This window comes from Panthera leo, chromosome C2, assembly GCF_018350215.1.
Source record: "Panthera leo isolate Ple1 chromosome C2, P.leo_Ple1_pat1.1, whole genome shotgun sequence".
Classification (NCBI taxonomy): Eukaryota; Metazoa; Chordata; class Mammalia; order Carnivora; family Felidae; genus Panthera; species Panthera leo.
In genome coordinates this window covers 139,846,791-139,864,731 of record NC_056687.1, presented here as the reverse complement: position 1 = coordinate 139,864,731, position 17,941 = coordinate 139,846,791, and the positions used below count along the sequence as shown (strand labels likewise).

The following is a 17,941-nucleotide window of genomic DNA, read 5'->3' as shown; positions in this document are numbered from 1 at the left end:
AAATAAATAAACTTTAAAAAAAAAAAAAAAAAAAAAAAAAAAAAAAAAACTTAAAAAAAACCCTCCATTTTATACTCTGCTGAGAGAGATAAAGGAGTTATACATAAAGGAAGTACCGAAAGACAAACATAAGACATTGAGGAAAAAGGGGAGGAAAAAAAGCAAAACAACAAAAGGAGATGTCGTACTATATAGTTAAAATTAACTTTAATATTTTATATTTTCCCTTATAGGTTTCCACACCACAGGAAAAATACAGTCCCTTCTCCTTGCTAAAAAATGTAGGTTTTATTCCAACAGACTATTTGTATCTATGCTATTTCTTGGACAATGACCAGAAAACTGAATTCTACTTTTCTAAGTATTCCTTCTGGAGGAAAATTATTCATTTATTCCTTCATTTATTCGGTAAACATTTGAGCAGCTGCCATTTTCCAAGCACTGTGCTAGGTGGCTGGCATGGTGTATACCCTCAAGAGCTTAAAGTACTGAAGAAAATCAAACAGCCAGTAATTAAAAGCTAAGTGAATAGGTTTCTTCTATCAGAAACCAATATCTATTTTGTGAAAGTAACTATCAACACTAGTATCATTTGGACCCTTTTACTTTAGTTACCAAACTAGCTGGGGTTGGTCTAGAATCTATCAAGGTGTACTAACTTACTAACTGGCCCCATACCCAGAAATTTTAGAACTGGCTAAAAAAAAAAAAAGTTGGTTGTCCCTCTCTGGTAACTGCCTTTTCCTCCAGTCAGGCTGTGGGGCACAGCTAGCAGCAGTCTGCATTGTGAGAAAAATAATACATACTTGCAGACAGAAACAGGAGAGAGAAATCCCTGGCTTCTGCTGTTTCTGGTACCCAGAACATTTCAGTTCTGAGTGATCAGTCACATCCTTGGATACCCTTATAATGACCTCCTCTTCTTATTTAAATGAGTTAGAATTACAGTTCTGTTACTTGCAACATCGTCTTACTTAATAACAAAAGTGCTATCAGATATAAACTCCCTAACTCTCCCCAAAGCAGGGGGTTGAGAGCCGCAGGCCCTAGAAGAGCAAGACTGGCTGGGATCCTCTCTGAATTCTTCCATTTACTAGCTATATAGATCACCTATGACCGGATTTCATCACCGTAAAATGGTGAGAGTACTACCCACTAATAGGAAGCGTTTTAATTTTACATCAGTTTCTACATTTAAAGCCCTTATAACAAAGCCTGACCCACAGGAACAGCCTAGAAGTTGGAGTCCGCTATTACTGCTTTTGTGGTTCCATGACCAACACCTCCGCGGGGGATCTAACGCTGGGACTTAGGTGCTCCAACTGTGAGCAGTCATCTGGCTCCACCCATTCCCGACTGCAGGACACAGGGAGAGAGAGCAACCATCACTCGCAGGCAGCGAGAGGTTCCGCATCTCGGTGAATGGAGAAGAGGTCACAAGTAAGGGCACGAGAAAAAGCAGCAGCTAACCCACTGCTCCAAGCACTGCGCTGGTCTCTCAGGAAGAGCTTCCGTACGTCCAAAACCCCAAAGCTGCCCCGCTCCAAGATTCACTCACAGCGCTCCTTACTCTGTTCTGCTTTTCTAAACCGAAATATTTTTGCATGTTTTTAGATTCAACGGATTTCAGCTTGTCAAGAAAAACTGCTGTTATAAACATTACAATTCTCCATTATTTGTGATTTAGATTTTTATGTTTAATGGGGATTGGACAAAGAAGGCCGACATTTGTGAATCCTAAATTTAACTTATTAACAAAAATTTTTTTCTTACTTTTTGGAGAGAGACAGTGAGACAGAGTGCGAGTGGGGGAGGAACAGGCAGAGAGGGAGACAGAGAATCCGAAGTGGGATCCAGGCTCTGAGCTGTCAGCACAGAGCCCGACGTGGCGCTTGAACTCACAAACCACGAGATCGTGACCCGAGCCAAAGTCGGACACTTAACCCACTGAACCACCCAGGCACCCAATCCTAAACCTATTTATATGATAATGACCAATGGTCCTATCAAGGAGATAGTAGAAGACTTCATATAAAAGATTTAGAATAGATTTGAACATCATCCTGAAAGGCTTATTACTGAATGAGGACCAAGCATGGCCCAGAGACCCAGCACTTAAGATCAAGCATTTAAGAAATAGAGGGCTCTACCTTGTACACTGTGGGTGGGAATGCAAACTGGTACAGCCACCGTGGAAAACAGTATGGAGGTTTCTTAAAATATTAAAATTAAAGTATCATATGATCCAGGAATTCCACTTCTGGGTATTTATCCAAAGAAAATGAAAACACCAATCTGAAAAGACGTATGTTCACCGTAGCATTGTTTACAACAGCCAACACATGGAATATTTACGCAAAGAAAACGAAAACACTACCTCAAAAAAGATATCTGTACCACGTGTTCATTGCAGTGCTATTTGTAACACCCAAGACACAGAAACACTGTGTCCATCACAGGACGAACGGATAAAGAAAACGGGGTGTGTGTGTGTGTGTGTGTGTGTACAATGAAATATTATTCGGGGGGCCTAGATGGCTCAGTCAGTTAAGCGTCCCGCTTTGGATTTCAGCGCAGGTCTCACCGTTCATGGGATCAAGCCCCATGCTGAGCTCTGTGCTAACAGCACAGAGCCTGCTTTGAATTCTCTCTCTGTCCCTCTCTGGCAAGCTCTCTCTCAAATTAAATAAATGTTTAAAAAAAAAAAGAAATATTATTCAACTATAATAAAGAATGAAATCTCGCCATGGGCAACAACAATTAGTGGACCTTAAGGGCATTATATACTGAGAGAACTAAGTCAGAGAAAGACAAATACCATTTGATCTTACTTACACGTGGAATTAAAAAAAACAAAATTGAACTCACGAGTGGTTGCCAGTGGCAGGGGGTGGGAAGTTAAAAGGTACAAACTTCAGTTATAAAATAAGTCAGCCCTGGTAATGTAATAGAGCACGGTGACTCAGTTAACAGTACCGTGTTATGTAACCAAAAGTTGCTAAAAAAGCAGATCTTAGAAGTTCCAATCACACACAAAAATATTTATAACCAAGTGGTGATGGATGCTACTAGATTTATGTGATCATTCCACAATGTAATACAAATATTGAATTATGCTATACACCTGAAACTAATGTTACATCAATTATATCTCATTATAAAAAAAAAAAATGTCTGGAGCTTCAAGAGAGCAATTTTTCTCACTTCAACAGCATCTCCACCACCTACCTTGGGACCAGGCATGGGGTAGAGAGGAATATTGATTGCTGTTTTCATTATTCAAGGAATGGCATTTCTTGTAGGTGCTAATTTAATGATTTTCTGTTCCATAAGAAATTATAGATATCATGTTGTATTCTGAGGTAATGGGCTAAGATGTTCTAAAACAAAAACCCTATAAATTCAGCTGTTTGGTAAAGATCTATGTTTATCTCCAGGAAGGCACGTGGCTCAGAACAGGGAGGACATCCAGAGATGCTCTGCCAAGGTGGTCCTCAATTCTCATCATATTGCCTCTACCTCTGTTCACACTGTCACAAATTCTCAGCAGTGGGAAAGGAAATTTCAGTATACAGAGCTTCCTTTTGAAGGACATGACCTGGAAGTTACATGCATCATTTCTCTTCACATCTTTTTAACTCAAACTTAGTCATGTAACAACATCCACTGCACAAGAGGACTGGGATATGTGCCCATCTCTATGGGTTCTGTTCTTAAAGGGGTTGAAGACAGTGACACCAAGAGACAATAATATATATAAACACACACACACACACACACACACACACACATAAAAATAGATATTGTAAAAATAAACATTTCTTAAAATATAGTCATTGTATCATTCAAAGTATATGCAAAGTATACTAACACACACACACAACTAAAATCAGTGTATGAAGATTCAGTAATTTATTAATTCCCTTACAGGTGGATGTTTCATTGTAATTTATGCTTTTTGAAAGTTCTCAGGCAATTCTTAAACACACTAACTTAACATCTTTCCATGAAATAGCAACTGAGATGAATTTAGGACAATTGAGAATAGGAAAGGGTAAAGAAAGATGCAAGAGCAATTAAAGGATCAAATGTAAGGTGATTTCGTTATATCTCATATCTTTGTAGATTGTAGAACAGCGTAAAAGCACTGTCAACATATGCTTGAGGTGCTGTCTGTCGAGCCCAGCGGTACCAGGTGTAATAGAAACCGTGAATAAAGTAGAGATGACGTCTCCTTGGAACAAAGAGTTTTTTTGGTTCTGCTGACTTCCCAGTAGGGTAGTCAATGTAGGTATTTTTATGGCTACCAAACAGATAAACTAACAAATAGTAGGTGAGCAAGTTTTGAACGTAGCCCTCAAAGAGGTACCTGGAAAAAAAATTCTGTAATGAATTCTGTCATGGTGGGCAGATGGTAACTACCTACGGTGGTGATCATTTAACAGAGTTGACCCTTAAACATAAGGGTGAGGGATATCTACCTCCCCACTCCCACACACAACTGAAAATCCACATATAAATTTTCACTTTCCCAAAACTTAACTACTAATAGACTACTGTTAACTGGAAGCCTTACTGATAACCTCAACAGTTGCTTAACACCTATTTTGTACATTTCCATGTATATACTGTAGTCTCACAAATAAAGTAATCTAGAGAAAAGAACATGTTATTAAGAATCTCATAAGGAAGGGGCGCCTGGGTGACTCAGTCAGTTAAGTGTCTGACTTCGGCTCAGGTCATCATCTCACTGTTCATGGGTTCAAGCCTTGTGTTAGACTGTGCTGACAGCTCAGAGCCTCGAGCCTGCTTCGGTCTCTGTCTCCCTCTCTCTGCCTGTCCCCCACTCATGCTCTCTCTCTCAAAAGTAAACATAAAAAAAAGAGTATCATAAGAACAAGAAAATATATTTACCAGTACAGTAAAACACACACACACACACACACACACACACACACACACACACGAGTGGACCCACAACATTTCAGACCTGTGTTTTTCAAGGGTCAACTACATGAACGCTGAATCACTATGTTGTACACCTGACTAATAGAATATACCAATTATACCTCAATTTAAAAAAAAAAAAAAGAGGGGTGCCTGCACGGCTCAGTCAGTTGAGTGTCCAACTCTTGATTTTGGCTCAGATCACAATCTCACGGTTTGTGAGACCAAGCCCCAAGTCAGGCCCTGATCTGACAGCATGGATGGAGCCTGCTTGGGATTCATTTGCGTTCTCATTCTCTCTCTCTCCACCCACCCCCCTTGCCCCCTCTCCCTCACATGCGCACGCACTCCCTCTCTCTCAAAATAAATAAACACTAAAAAAAAAGAATGGCACCTGGGTGGCTCAGTCAGTTGAGCATCTGACTTTGGCTCAGGTCATGATCTCCTGGTTCGCAAGTTTGAGCCCCTCATCAGGCTCTGTGCTGATAGCTCAGAGCCTGAAGCCTGCTTCAGACTTGGTGTCTCCCTCTCTCTCAAAAATAAACATTAAAAAAAAATAATAATTAAAAAAAAATTTAAAAAGAAGAAATAGAGGGTCCTCCAAAGGCCCAGGGAGTAGTTTTAAAAGAATTGTATAGGCATGATTTTTTTCCAAAGATATTTTCTTAGCAAATCATCTTTTAAATTATTCTGGAGCCAAAATTCCAGGTGTGTAGCAAGCTAAGTAATAAAAAGGAAACGAGAAAGAAGGAGAACATGTAGCATGTTAATATTCTAACAAACTCCAGGGCCTCTCTACAGACATTTTGAAACAATGGCCAACTCTGGGGGGCTGTTGTCTTAGGAACCCAGGACCAGCAGAGCCAACCAATCCACGCTAACGGTCTCAAACTCTCTGGAGGAGAGGTATCTCCTTTCCTTTTCTGTTTCTCTTTCAGATACTTATCTGTACAAGGTACCAAATTAAGCCTGGGGGGAGAAACACACACACAACCCCATTTCTAACCTCAAGAAATATGTAAGCTCTCTCTAGACCCTTTTTCTCTCTTCAGTTCTTTTTCCTTTGCCTTCTCTCATTAGCTCAGTTCAGTTCTTCCAAAGGCCTCTAACCTTTCCCTTTTGCTCCCTCAATCTGTATAAACCCTCCCCCGTTTTACTTCTTTCCCACATTTCACCTCAAGGAAAAGAGGCAGGGGCTGCTACTCTCAACCCCTTTCTTGGGCTTGCCATAATTGCTGGAGGGTCCAACCCACCCCCAGGCAAATTCAGGAACCGCTCTTCCCCTCCCTCCAACCACTAGTAAACCCCAGTTATAAGTGGGCTTTTCTCTCTTCACATGAGTGCTGGGACAGGGACAGGACTGGAAGTCAGAGCAATCACATGACAAAAAGTTTAGATGAAAGAAAATAATAAAAATCATAAATTTATATCTTAGTCACTAATAAGCTTTAATGTACAGTGTCTTGTTCACTCTTTGTCATTCTATGTTGACAGCATCTATGACACTTTTCTATCTCCACACATTCTAATTCAGTACTATGGCACGCAGATACATAAATGTTCAACTTCTAATTTCGGTCAAAAATTTTCAAGTCTTTTCCTGATGGTAGCTATTACTCTAATATTTTATTGCAAAAGTAACTTATGTCTATCTATAACACAGCAATTCCATTGCCTTTACTAGCAAATGTTTCAACTAACATAAGCAAATATCTAAATAAAGATCCCATTTTCTCATTTTGTAAAGCTGATCTAAATTTTAAATCACTAGGTATACATACTGTATTTTCTTAAAAATTAAACCTATATTTAAAATCTTAAGGATAAATATTATATTTAACATAAAAGAACAGAAATGGTTTTGGTTTTTTTTTTTTTTTACCAACAAGAAATTAAAACTGACTCTATGGTTTAGTCACTTCAACTTGACTATACCTTCTCAGTGACTGACGTTAACATCTAAAGAACTGCCCTGATAACATTTACACAACTACTGTACTAATCAAATACTGTAATTTGTTTCAGTAATCCTTCAAATTTTTTAGGTTATCTCCTGATGTTGGGTGCAAGAAATAGAACAATCACATTTTAAAGAACTTAATCTGTTGCAGTGACAGACACAAATGACTATAAATGAATAGGTAAATGTTATAAAGAAGTACATGTCATGAGACACAGATGAGACAGTGTGGAGTGAATCAGTTTTATCTGAGTCTTGAAGGATAATAAGGATAGAAACTGGGAGAGGGAATATTCCAAGGAGTAGATGGAATATAGTAAATAATGGGAGGTTAAACAATAAGATAGGAATACAGTAGACTAAAATCAGGTTGTTAAGAAGTTTATATCTCATAAAAGGCAATTTCAGACACTTCATTCTAAAGGCAACTGGAGGCCTGAAATTTTTTAAAGAGGAATACCATGATGATCAAACCTACGCCGGAGAACATGTCGAAGTAAATGGCCAGCCTGATGAAACAGCATCAGCAACTCAGTAGCTATGTTGTGAAATAAGCCTACCTTTTTAAAGAGTTTTTTTGTTTGTTTGTTTTTTGTAGAGAGTGTGCTCTCGAGCTGGGGAGAGGAGCAGAGGGAGGGAAAGGGAGAGGAAGAGAGAGAGAGGGAGGGAGGGAGAGAGAGAGGGAGGGAGAGAGGGGGAGAGGATGGGAGAGGGGGAGAAAGAATGAATGAATATCTTAAACAGGCTGCATGCTCAGTGAGGAGCCTGACACAGGGCTCAATCCCACAATCCTGGGATTACGGACCTGAGCCAAAATCAAAAGTTGCCTGTTCAACCGACTGAGCCACCTAGGTGCCCCCCTTACTTTTTAAAATTTACATACATTTCTGCTGAATAAAATTTAACAAGCAATAAACAACTCGATGTAAGGCCTACAATTCACAGAGGTACTGTAAGAGGCAGTAGAGTATCATGGTTAGGCATAAAGGCTCTGAAGGCCAGGATCTAAGTACCAGCTTCACCACTCAAGAGCAGAGTGCCCTTAGGCAAGCTACTTAATTAACCATTTTAAGCTTCTCTTTTCCTTATCTGTAAAATGAGAACAATCATATTCACATAAGGTTAGCTGCTATCATTTTTATTAAAGTTTTATTCTATTTTTAGAATCTCTACAACACAGAATATGAAGCAAAAAGAAGCTAAGATTTGTACTGTAAGTCTAAAGAGTTGTCCAAAATATCACAAATCAGGCTTTCCATTATTCAGTATTTTGTATAAAGTGAATACCCAGAGTACTGAACATATTCATATCATTTTACAATATAATTACCAAAATTCATTTCAAAGTCTAATTCAAATTAAAGTTTTTTTGCATTTTAATTATTTTGTATTATTGGTGCTGTTTCCCTTTAAGTAAACTCCTAAATCATGTTTGCACTGAAATTTCGTCCCCTCAAGAATTCTGAGAATGACATGTGTAATTTTTTTCTATAATGGATAAGTGAAAAACAATTTTCCTAGGGGCCTCTCTCTTAGCTGTTTATTATTAGCTCAGGGGAAAAAATAATCACAAAAAAACGGGTCTTTCAGTAAGAAAAATTACCTTCATCATGAAATGATTGAATTTCTTATCAATGTAACCCCAAACCCCCTGTAATTGTTTATTAAGATACCCTGGAATTACATTTCATTTTATAAGTCATTTTATAGCATAAAAACTAATCAAAAGAGTTGCAGTAACAGAATTTGTTTTTTGTTTTGGTTTTTTTCTAACTGAAATTTCAAATACACATCTAAAAACGTTTATATCACTATCAATCTGTTTTATAGCCTTAACCTGTGTCTGGCCTACATGTCCTCTTTACTCCAAATATCTCGGCTACTGTAACTAAAAATTACGACAAAATTATTATTCCATAAAAGCATTTACCAAATCAAAGAAACTGGAAAGCATTCTCTCTATATGGTCATATCACAAAGATTTGGGACTTCCCAATGCATAGATAAAGCTTTTCAGTATCACAGATAACCATGTGGGGACTAGAAGAAATCTGGCAAGCTGCCTCCCAGACTACTGAGGGTTCTTCATTGCTTCCTCAAGCTCTCATTTGCTGTTCCTGCTTTTAAAGAGATACAAGGCCAAACTCTTGATGCTTCCACACTGGCCTACTGAGGCTATCTGCACGTCAAACGGACAATGAGGAAGCCAGGTGAAGAGATTACAAAGACGACTGACAAGCTGCTTTTGTTGGCTCTGAACGTAGGTGTGCATTACAGAGCATTCATACTTTCACCCATCCATTACGTAAAGACGCGCTAAGTACTGTTCTACTTCCCTTCACAGGTTTAGACACAAATTGGGGGTAGCAGGTCTCTAATTTTTATACAATTTCTAGATATAATAGATACAGATATCTAGACATAATGGGTATGAAGACATATCAATTATATCCAGACGTAAAAGAAACTCTACGTAAGAAAATGTCAGTAAATCCGTCCATTAAAAAAAGATATTTACGGGGCGCCTGGGTGGCTCAGTCGGTTAAGCGGCCGACTTCAGCTCAGGGGATGATCTCGCAGTCCTTGAGTTCGAGCCCCGCGTCGGGCTCTGTGCTGACAGCTCAGAGCTCGGAGCCTGTTTCAGATTCTGTGTCTCCCTCTCTCTGACCCTCCCCCGTTCATGCTCTGTCTCTCTCTGTCTCAAAAATAAATAAATGTTAAAAAAAAAAGATATTTACAAAGAGTATCTCCAAAAGCTTTTTATAAGTTGGAAGTTTTATGTGAAATATTCAAGCACAGGCTAAGTGTGGTGGTATATCATTCCTTTACTTAAAACTCTCCAATGGCTTTCTACTGAAATTAGTATCATCTGACTCTTGCCTACCTCATCTCCTACCACTCTCATCCTTATGCACAACATCCAGCCATGCTGGCCTTCCCCCACGCAGCACCTATTTTCTGTCTTTCTGCCTAAAATGTTTTTCTCATGCCTACGTCCTGGTCATCATTCATGGCCACCTCCCTAAAACAGTGACCCAATCAGCTTAGTCGCTCACTATGCCATTACCCTGTTTTAATTCCTTAGTACTGAAATTACTTTTGTACATTTTTAAATCGTCCCTCCCTCCATATGAATGTAAGGCCCATTAGGAAAGGGACATTGTCTTTTTTACTGCTCTATCTCCAGGACCTGGCACAACCGGAAATGCTCAGTAAATGTTAGAATGAACTGAATACGGTGAGGAGCAGCTGGTTACAGCTATATCTTAAGTCAAAGGGCTCTACGATGGAACAGACCCGGTCAGGCAGAGACCTAAGTATTGGCAGTCCGCTCAATGATGCGTACTACTCAGCCTGGCTCACAGTTAAACAGGCAGAGAACACAGATGGAGCAGGTAGGAGACTGCCCCGCCCACCCCGGCTGAGTCACAGATAACCCTGCCAGGCCTCAATACACTTGCAAAACTACTACGAAGACTTAGCTGGAACAAACAAAAATCTGTTGTTATTAATAAGTACAGACAATTCTCATGATGCAAATAATGTGTGTTCAGTAGGTTACATATTTTAAAAACTCATTCGAGGAACATAACTAGTGCCCTACTAGACTCCATATAAATACCTGTTACGGAATGAATCATACCTTCAAAGTTAGGCCAGTAACAATTCATAGATACAGTCTGGATGTACCCAATTGTATCTCTCCCTCAAAGAGTCAAGTGTCTACAAACTCTTGTTTTTTTTTTTACTCAAGTGAGTATGTCCAGAAGAAATTTCTGAGAAAACTTCACCCAAGTTGTTAATCCTTTTTTTCTAGAAGGGGCAGTAAGGGAAGGGGGCACACCTGGGTGTAAGAAAGCCAAAAATGCAAGAGTTAACTGACAAAGAGTTTATCCAGAAAGGAAAATGCAAATTAAGCCTGCAGTAATGTCATTAGGTATCCTGAGATTTGACTTACCCCCTTAAACAAGATAGCATCTTTTTTGTTTTTTAATTTTTAATGTTTATTTACTTTTGAGAGAGACAGAGACAGAGCATGTTGGGGGGGGGGGGGCAGAGAGAGAGGGAGACACAGAATCACAGAATCTGAAACAGGCTCCAGGCTCTGAGCTGTCAGCACAGAGCCCGACGGGGGTCTCAAACTCACGGACCGTGAGATCACGACCTGAGCTGAAGTCGGACATCCAACCGACTAAGCCACCCAAGCGCCTCAAGATAGCATTTCTTTTTATGAATCTCCAGGTCAAAGACAATGTGTATATGTTATCCACACACACAAACCACACACTACAGGAGACAGAGGCTTGCCAGAGATCAGAGAAGCTTCAGAACTGAAGACAACTGTTTTGGAGGGGCTTACTGAAAAGGCGGGGGAGTCTAAGTCTTTGGAAAGCAGTGAGAGTTGGAGTGTAACAAACACCCATGTAGAAAGGTTTCAAGAACGGCTCTGGAAAAAGAAGAACATAGCAGTAATCTAGCAACAGAATGGAGAATGGATAAAAATTTGTTTATCAATACACACCACATAATAATTAGGACACAAGAGAAGAGTACAGAGAAGGGAGCAGCCAATCCATTTAGCTATAAAATTTCCATCACAAACATTAATTTGGACTCCAAGATCTTAACAGCTTCCCCCACCCCCCCACAGTCACAGTGTTTTAACTTGCAGGTACTACAATATAGAATTTCCTCCCAATATACGTAAATGTGAAATTGCTGCAGTAAAAGTAGTAGTACAACCCCCTGCATCTACATAGAATCTAGCAGTATTGCCAGAGAAAATAGAAACCAATTTCCAATTTCAGTTCTAACAAGAATTGTGTCCTCAGCATATGGTTTATTTTAGGACTGGTCCCTATCACTTGACAGTGTTTACTATGTAATAAACACTTCAGATGTGAAAACATCTCAGGATACTAAACTACAGAGAAGAAACATTTTCTGGGAAGGCTACCAGTCTAGCTGAAAAATGAATCTATGCATCCTGAGGACTCTCATAGAAACAATCGCTCAGAAAAAGGACCAAAGCCAAAGAAGTATCACATACTATTAAGTAATGTATGATATTGCTATCTTTACTGCTAGTCTCTGCTCACACATTACTATAATCACTTAACATACATTTGGTTTGAAATATTTACTTAGGTTAGAGGAAAGTTATCTTTCATGTTTAGAAGAATATCCTCCTGGGTGCTTGTTATAAAACAAATGTTTTCTTTTACAGTCTTTGATGTATACCAATTCAACATCTCTTTCTTTAGGATAAATGTGCTCCAGCAAAGTCTACTAAGAAATAAAATTTTATAAAGCCAATTCCAATAAGTTACCTTGAAAAGCTGAGACGTATTCCCATAGAGGAGGAAGGAGAAACTTACGTTTTTGGCGGAACAAACTTCCTACGTAGCCAAACACTTGTGGCTCCACAAGTTATCATCTGATTCCCTCTGGCAGTGCCTACTAACGTTTGTGTGATCCCAACTAACAATCTGAACTGTAAGAATGTCTTCCAATCCCGAAAACTTCTGAAGTCTACCCTCAATGCTCCCAGAACTCTGTATCCCTCTATAAGACAATCCGAGTCACTGACCTCACCAAGCAGCACAATCAGGCTGCCTTCATCTTGCCCGGCGACCTCCAGTACCAGGATTTGAGCCTGAAGCTTCATGTTATACAAATAAAAACCATTTCTCCAGGTCATCGATTTTAATTTAGAAATTTGTCAAAGTTATCTGAATAAGACACACCACAAATAATTTCTCCTCCAAATACTCATTTACTGTACAAGCACACTAGAAGAGAACCTCTAATGGTTAGAAAATGTGAAAAGTATCAATCATAACGCTAAGAACCCACTTTTAAACAAAGCTAACGTCAATGAGATATACTATGTTTTTAAGACTAAAAGTGTAGTAAAGTACTTGACTGGTAATTTTCGTGATGACATGAGTAAAAGGACACCACAACTAGACCACTTAGAATGTCTACCGTTATCACTTCCCCCAAACCCCTCACACCCACATTTGAATGGGAATCTGGCATCTGAATTTTTACACACAAGCTACTTTGTACACATACTGTTCTAATGAGAAGTCCGAAGATAAACATTTCCATCATGACATTTTCTTATATGAAACTATTACTACCCACATTTAACAATGACTCTAGTTGTCCTACTGTTCCCTGGCTTCCTATGTGTACTTTACAAGTATGTGTCTTAGAAGACCACTCTCAGAAAAAGGGACAACTTTAATTATCATGTTACACAGGACCAAGACTACCTGGATAATATAAAACAAAATAATAAATAAAATGTGGTTGGTAAATGATTGGAATGAGGATGCTTATACGATGATGCTTTAAGAATTCCAGGTAACTTCAATGTAAAGCTTGAACAAAACAGCCAATCTTAAAAGGATGAAAAAATTGAGTATGATGAACAATTTACACTGTGTTAAAAGTATACACATGTACCCACTCATTCTCATGCATCCACAAGTATACAAAAGGTCGACACAAATCAAAGCGTGTAAAAAAAATTTAAGGATGGCAGCAGCAATTTACTGATTTTCCAATTAATCCACTCCCTAGTATTTTCAAAGTAAGCCCTGCTAAAGGTATTCATCAACATGTGATATACGGACCCAGCACTACTTACATATGATATCCATACTACAATGGAAGCCATAAAGATCACAAAGAACTTGAATCTACTAAAATAGGAAGTTAACTTTTTTCTAGTGGGCTGGGGAGAGGAACCTTCCCCGCCCCAAATCTCAAAAATCCTTTGAGAATACACCAAAAATGAGAAACACTCTCCCAAGGAAAACAATTACATGATGTTAAAAAAAGTTCTGCCCTAAAGTATAAAAATCTGATAATACTAATGTACCTCCCCTGAATAAACACCATGAAATCTTCTAACTGGAAAGAAAAACACAAACATCTTTTCCTTCTTGAAAATCATCCCCTCTTTCGTGTCACATCTCTTACATTAGATCTGTCTTGTAAAGGTCACCAAAAATTTGAAATTGTAAAATCCAGGTTACTTGCTCATCTTTCCTGACCTCACAGTGTTATTTCAGAGCTGATGACCACTCTACCTCAAAATGCTTTCCACTCACTATGCGCTCGATTTTCCTGCTCTCAGTCCCCTTTGCTCGCTTCTCCTTCAGGCCATACAACCTCTAAATGCTACAGGTTTAAGTCTGCATCCCGGGCCCTCTTCCCACTACACCTTTCTTCTCTAGGTGAGCTTGAGGCATTCGCCAGGTAAGAGCTTCTATATATTGAACGTCTCCCAAATGTACATGTAGCTCAAGCTCATGTAGCTCAAGCTCATGTGTCTATCTTGAGTTCAAAACATTCCTCTAAGTTCCAATTACTTATATCTAACTTTTTTAAATTTTTTTAATGTTTATTTATTTTTGACAGAGAGAGAGAGAGAGAAAGAGAGACAGAGACAGAGACAGAGCATGAGCAGGGGAGGGGCAGAAAGAGAGGGAGACACAGAATCCTAAGCAGGTTCCAGGCTCTGAGCTGCCAGCACAGAGCCCGATGTGGGGCTCGAACTCACAGACCACGGATCATGACCTGAACCGAAGTCAGTTGCTCAACCGACTGAGCCATCCAGGCGCCCCTCTTATATCTAACTTCTATTTGACACCTTCATTTGGATGCCTCATTAGTATCTACCTGAAACCTAACATACCCACAAAGAAGGACTCATTTTTTTCTTCCCCACCCCCAGAAATGTTAGAGCACATTTCTTTTTTTTTTTAAGTTTATTTACTTATTTTGAGAGAAAGAGACGGAGAGAAGTTGGGTGGGGAAGGGGCAGAGAGGGAGAGACAGAATCCCAAGCAGGCTCTGTGTTGTCAGAACAGAGCCCAACGTGGGGCTCGAACCCACAAACTGTGAGATCATGACCTGAGTGGAGATCAGGAGTCAGACATTTAACTGACCGAGCCACCCAGGCGCTCCAAAGACTCATTTTCTATGCTGTCCTCATCCCAAAACACATAGAGATCCTATTCCAGTTTTGTTCCTCTCAGTAAAATGAGGCCATCATCTAAGACCACAGAAACTTGGAGCCATTCTTGGTCCTTTCTCTCATCTCCCACATGCAATCCATCCATCAACAGGTCCAGGTGATCTAATCCCACCTTCACTGCCACCATCTTAATACTAACTGCCATCACCAGTTGCCTAGAATACACCAATACCCTCCTTTCTGGTCTCCTTTCTTCCACTTGTGCCTTCCTCCCCAGTGATCTTCCACACAGCAAGTAGGGTAGGAAAATCACTACTGAAATAATGTCACTTTCTTGCTTCACAACCTTGAATGGCTTCCCACTCTTCTTAGAATGAAAATCCAAACTCTCTATCTTGGTCTACATGATCCTGCATCACATGGTTCTCCCCACCTCAGGGCCTCCGTGTTTGTGTTTCAGTCTGGGATGTTCTTCCTGTACTTTTCACAAGGACGACTCCTTCCTTCTCATTTTTTAGGTCTTTGCCTAAATGTGTTTTTAAAACCTTCTCCAAATAACCTCCCTACCCCAATTATTCTCCATCAATGCACTGTTAATTTCTCTTACAAGCTGACTCAACTTGTAGTTATCTATCCTTCTACCGGTTACTGTCTGTACTGCCTACTAAAATTCAAGTTTCAGGGAAGTTTGAAACAGCATGGGCTGTTTCAGATGAGGCTCCAGCTGCTGGGCACCCAAAAGAGGAGGAGGGGCCCAGCATCCCCTCCTTGCCCCAGGCGGGGCTCTGCAAAGAGCACCCCAGTCACTCCAGCACGACCAAGCTTCTGGCCCTGGAGGCAGATTCCCATTTACCTAGTGTCAGCATCCTACACACTCCCATCCAGGCGGAGAGCTCTCCACAGCCAAACCTACCAACAGGGGAGCAGTTGGAAGGTTCTGATCAGATCCCTACTCTCCTATCCTCAGCCTGGCAGACACCTTGAAGACCAGCAGCAGAGAGACCCCAAGCCCAGTGGTGAAACAGCTGAGTGAAGTATTTGAGACTGAAGCCCCCACCAAATCTTCCCCCAGAGCCTGTTCTGCCCTTACAGGCAATTTCATCTTCTGAATTGGACATCCCTCTGGGTACCCAGTTTTCCCCTGAGAACTAGATGTCATCTGAGAGTCAGAGGGAGAGGAGGTGTTCTCCAAGGAGGAAGCAGGACAGCCCTCAGAAATCCCCATGGCCAGCCAGGGCTCAGACGAGCCCTTGAGAGACCCTGAGACTCCTCGACCATTAGTTTTTTTTTTCTTTCTAATGTTTATTTACTTAGAGAGAGAGAGAGAGCACGTGCGCACTCACACATGCATGCGCATGCGCGAGCACAAGTCAGGGAGGGGCAGAGAGCAGGAGAAAGAATGCCAAGGAGGCTTCACAGGTCAGTAGGAAGCCCAAAAAAGGATTATATCTCATGAACTGCGAGATCATGACCTAAGCCAAAATCAAGAGATGGATATTCAACCAACTGAGCCACCCAGGTGCCCCGATCTTGAGGTTCTAAGTACCACAGATGGAAAGCGAATGGCAAGGTACTGACGAGATCTCCCTTCATCATCCTATTAGATGACAAGTCCTCCAGAACTCTGACACCACAACAGGGTAAGCGGTCTTCTCCCGAGTGAAAATGCCACAGAACTAAAGGAAGAGGCCATTCTGGAAGCTGGAGGCCACGTGCAGGAGTAGGAGCAGGACCAGGACAATTAGTACTTTCCAAACTTGGTGGAGAACTAGGCCATGCGTGGCCCCAGCACTAAGTTCACCAGAGGCCTAGTGATATTGTGTCCTCTCAACCCCTTCTTTCCCTGGGAGACTGGAAAGGCTCGTTGTCATGAATTTCCCCTAAACTACCAACTCGGGGACTGAGTGCTTTCTTGCTTTCGAGTCTCATGTATTTACATACGTATTGACATATTACAGAAAGTGATTTTAAAAATAAGTAAGTAGGGGTGCCTGGGTGTCTCAGTCAGTTGAGCCTCCGACTTCGGCTCAGGTTACGATCTCACAGTTCATGGGTTTGAGCTGCACATCAGGCTCTGTGCTGACAGCTCAGAGCCTGGAGCCTGCTTCACATTCTGGGTCTCCCTCTCTCTCTGCCCCTCCCCCACTCATTCTCTCCACCCTCCCCCCCTCAAAAAAAAAACACTAAATAAAAACAGTAATACTGGACTTCAAGCTGTAATCATCAAGACAATATGGTACTGGCACAAAAACACTCAGATCGATGGAACAGAATAGAGAACCCAGAAATAGACCCACAAATGTCTCCCCAACTAATCTTTGACAAAGCAGGAAAGAATATCCAATGGAATACAGTCTCTTCAGCAAGTGGTGCTGGGAAAACTGGACAGCGACATGCAGAAGAATGAACCTGGACCACTTTCTTACACCATACACAAAAATAAATTCAAAATGGATGAAGGACCTAAATATAAGACAGGAAGCCATCAAAATCCTCGAGGAGAAAGCAAGCAAAAACCTCTTTGATCTTGGCCGCAGCAACTTCTTACTCAACACGTCTCCTGAGGCAAGGGAAACAAAAGCAAACATGAACTATTGGGACCTCATCAAAATAAGAAGCTTCTGCACAGTGAAGGAAACAGTCAGCAAAACTAAAAGGCAACCGACAGAATGGGAGAAGATATTTGCAAACGACATATCAGATAAAGGGTTAGTATCCGAAATCTATAAAGAAGTTATCGAACTTAATACCCAAAAAACAAATACAGTGAAGAAATGGGCAAAAGACATGAATAGACACTTCTCCAAAGAAGACATCCAGATGGCCAACCGACACATGAAAAAATATTCAATATCACTCATCATCCAGGAAATACAAATCAAAACCACAATGAGATACCACCTCACACCTGTCAGAATGGCTAACATTAACAACTCAGGCAACATCCTCAGATGTTGGCGAGGATGCAGAGAAAGAGGATCTCTTTCGCACTGCTGGTGAGAACGCAAACTGGTGCAGCCACTCTGGAAAAACAGTATGGA

At 40.5% G+C, this 17,941-nt stretch overlaps 1 protein-coding gene and 1 pseudogene across 2 annotated transcripts in view; one reads left to right on the top strand and one right to left on the bottom strand.

The window, feature by feature from the left end:
• The window catches only part of UBE2E1 (ubiquitin conjugating enzyme E2 E1), an 81,078-nt gene that overhangs the window by 46,919 nt on the left and 16,218 nt on the right, over nt 1-17,941 (bottom strand). The gene's annotated exons all lie outside the window — the stretch shown is intronic.
• LOC122230380 lies at nt 10,194-16,657 on the top strand (annotated as a pseudogene).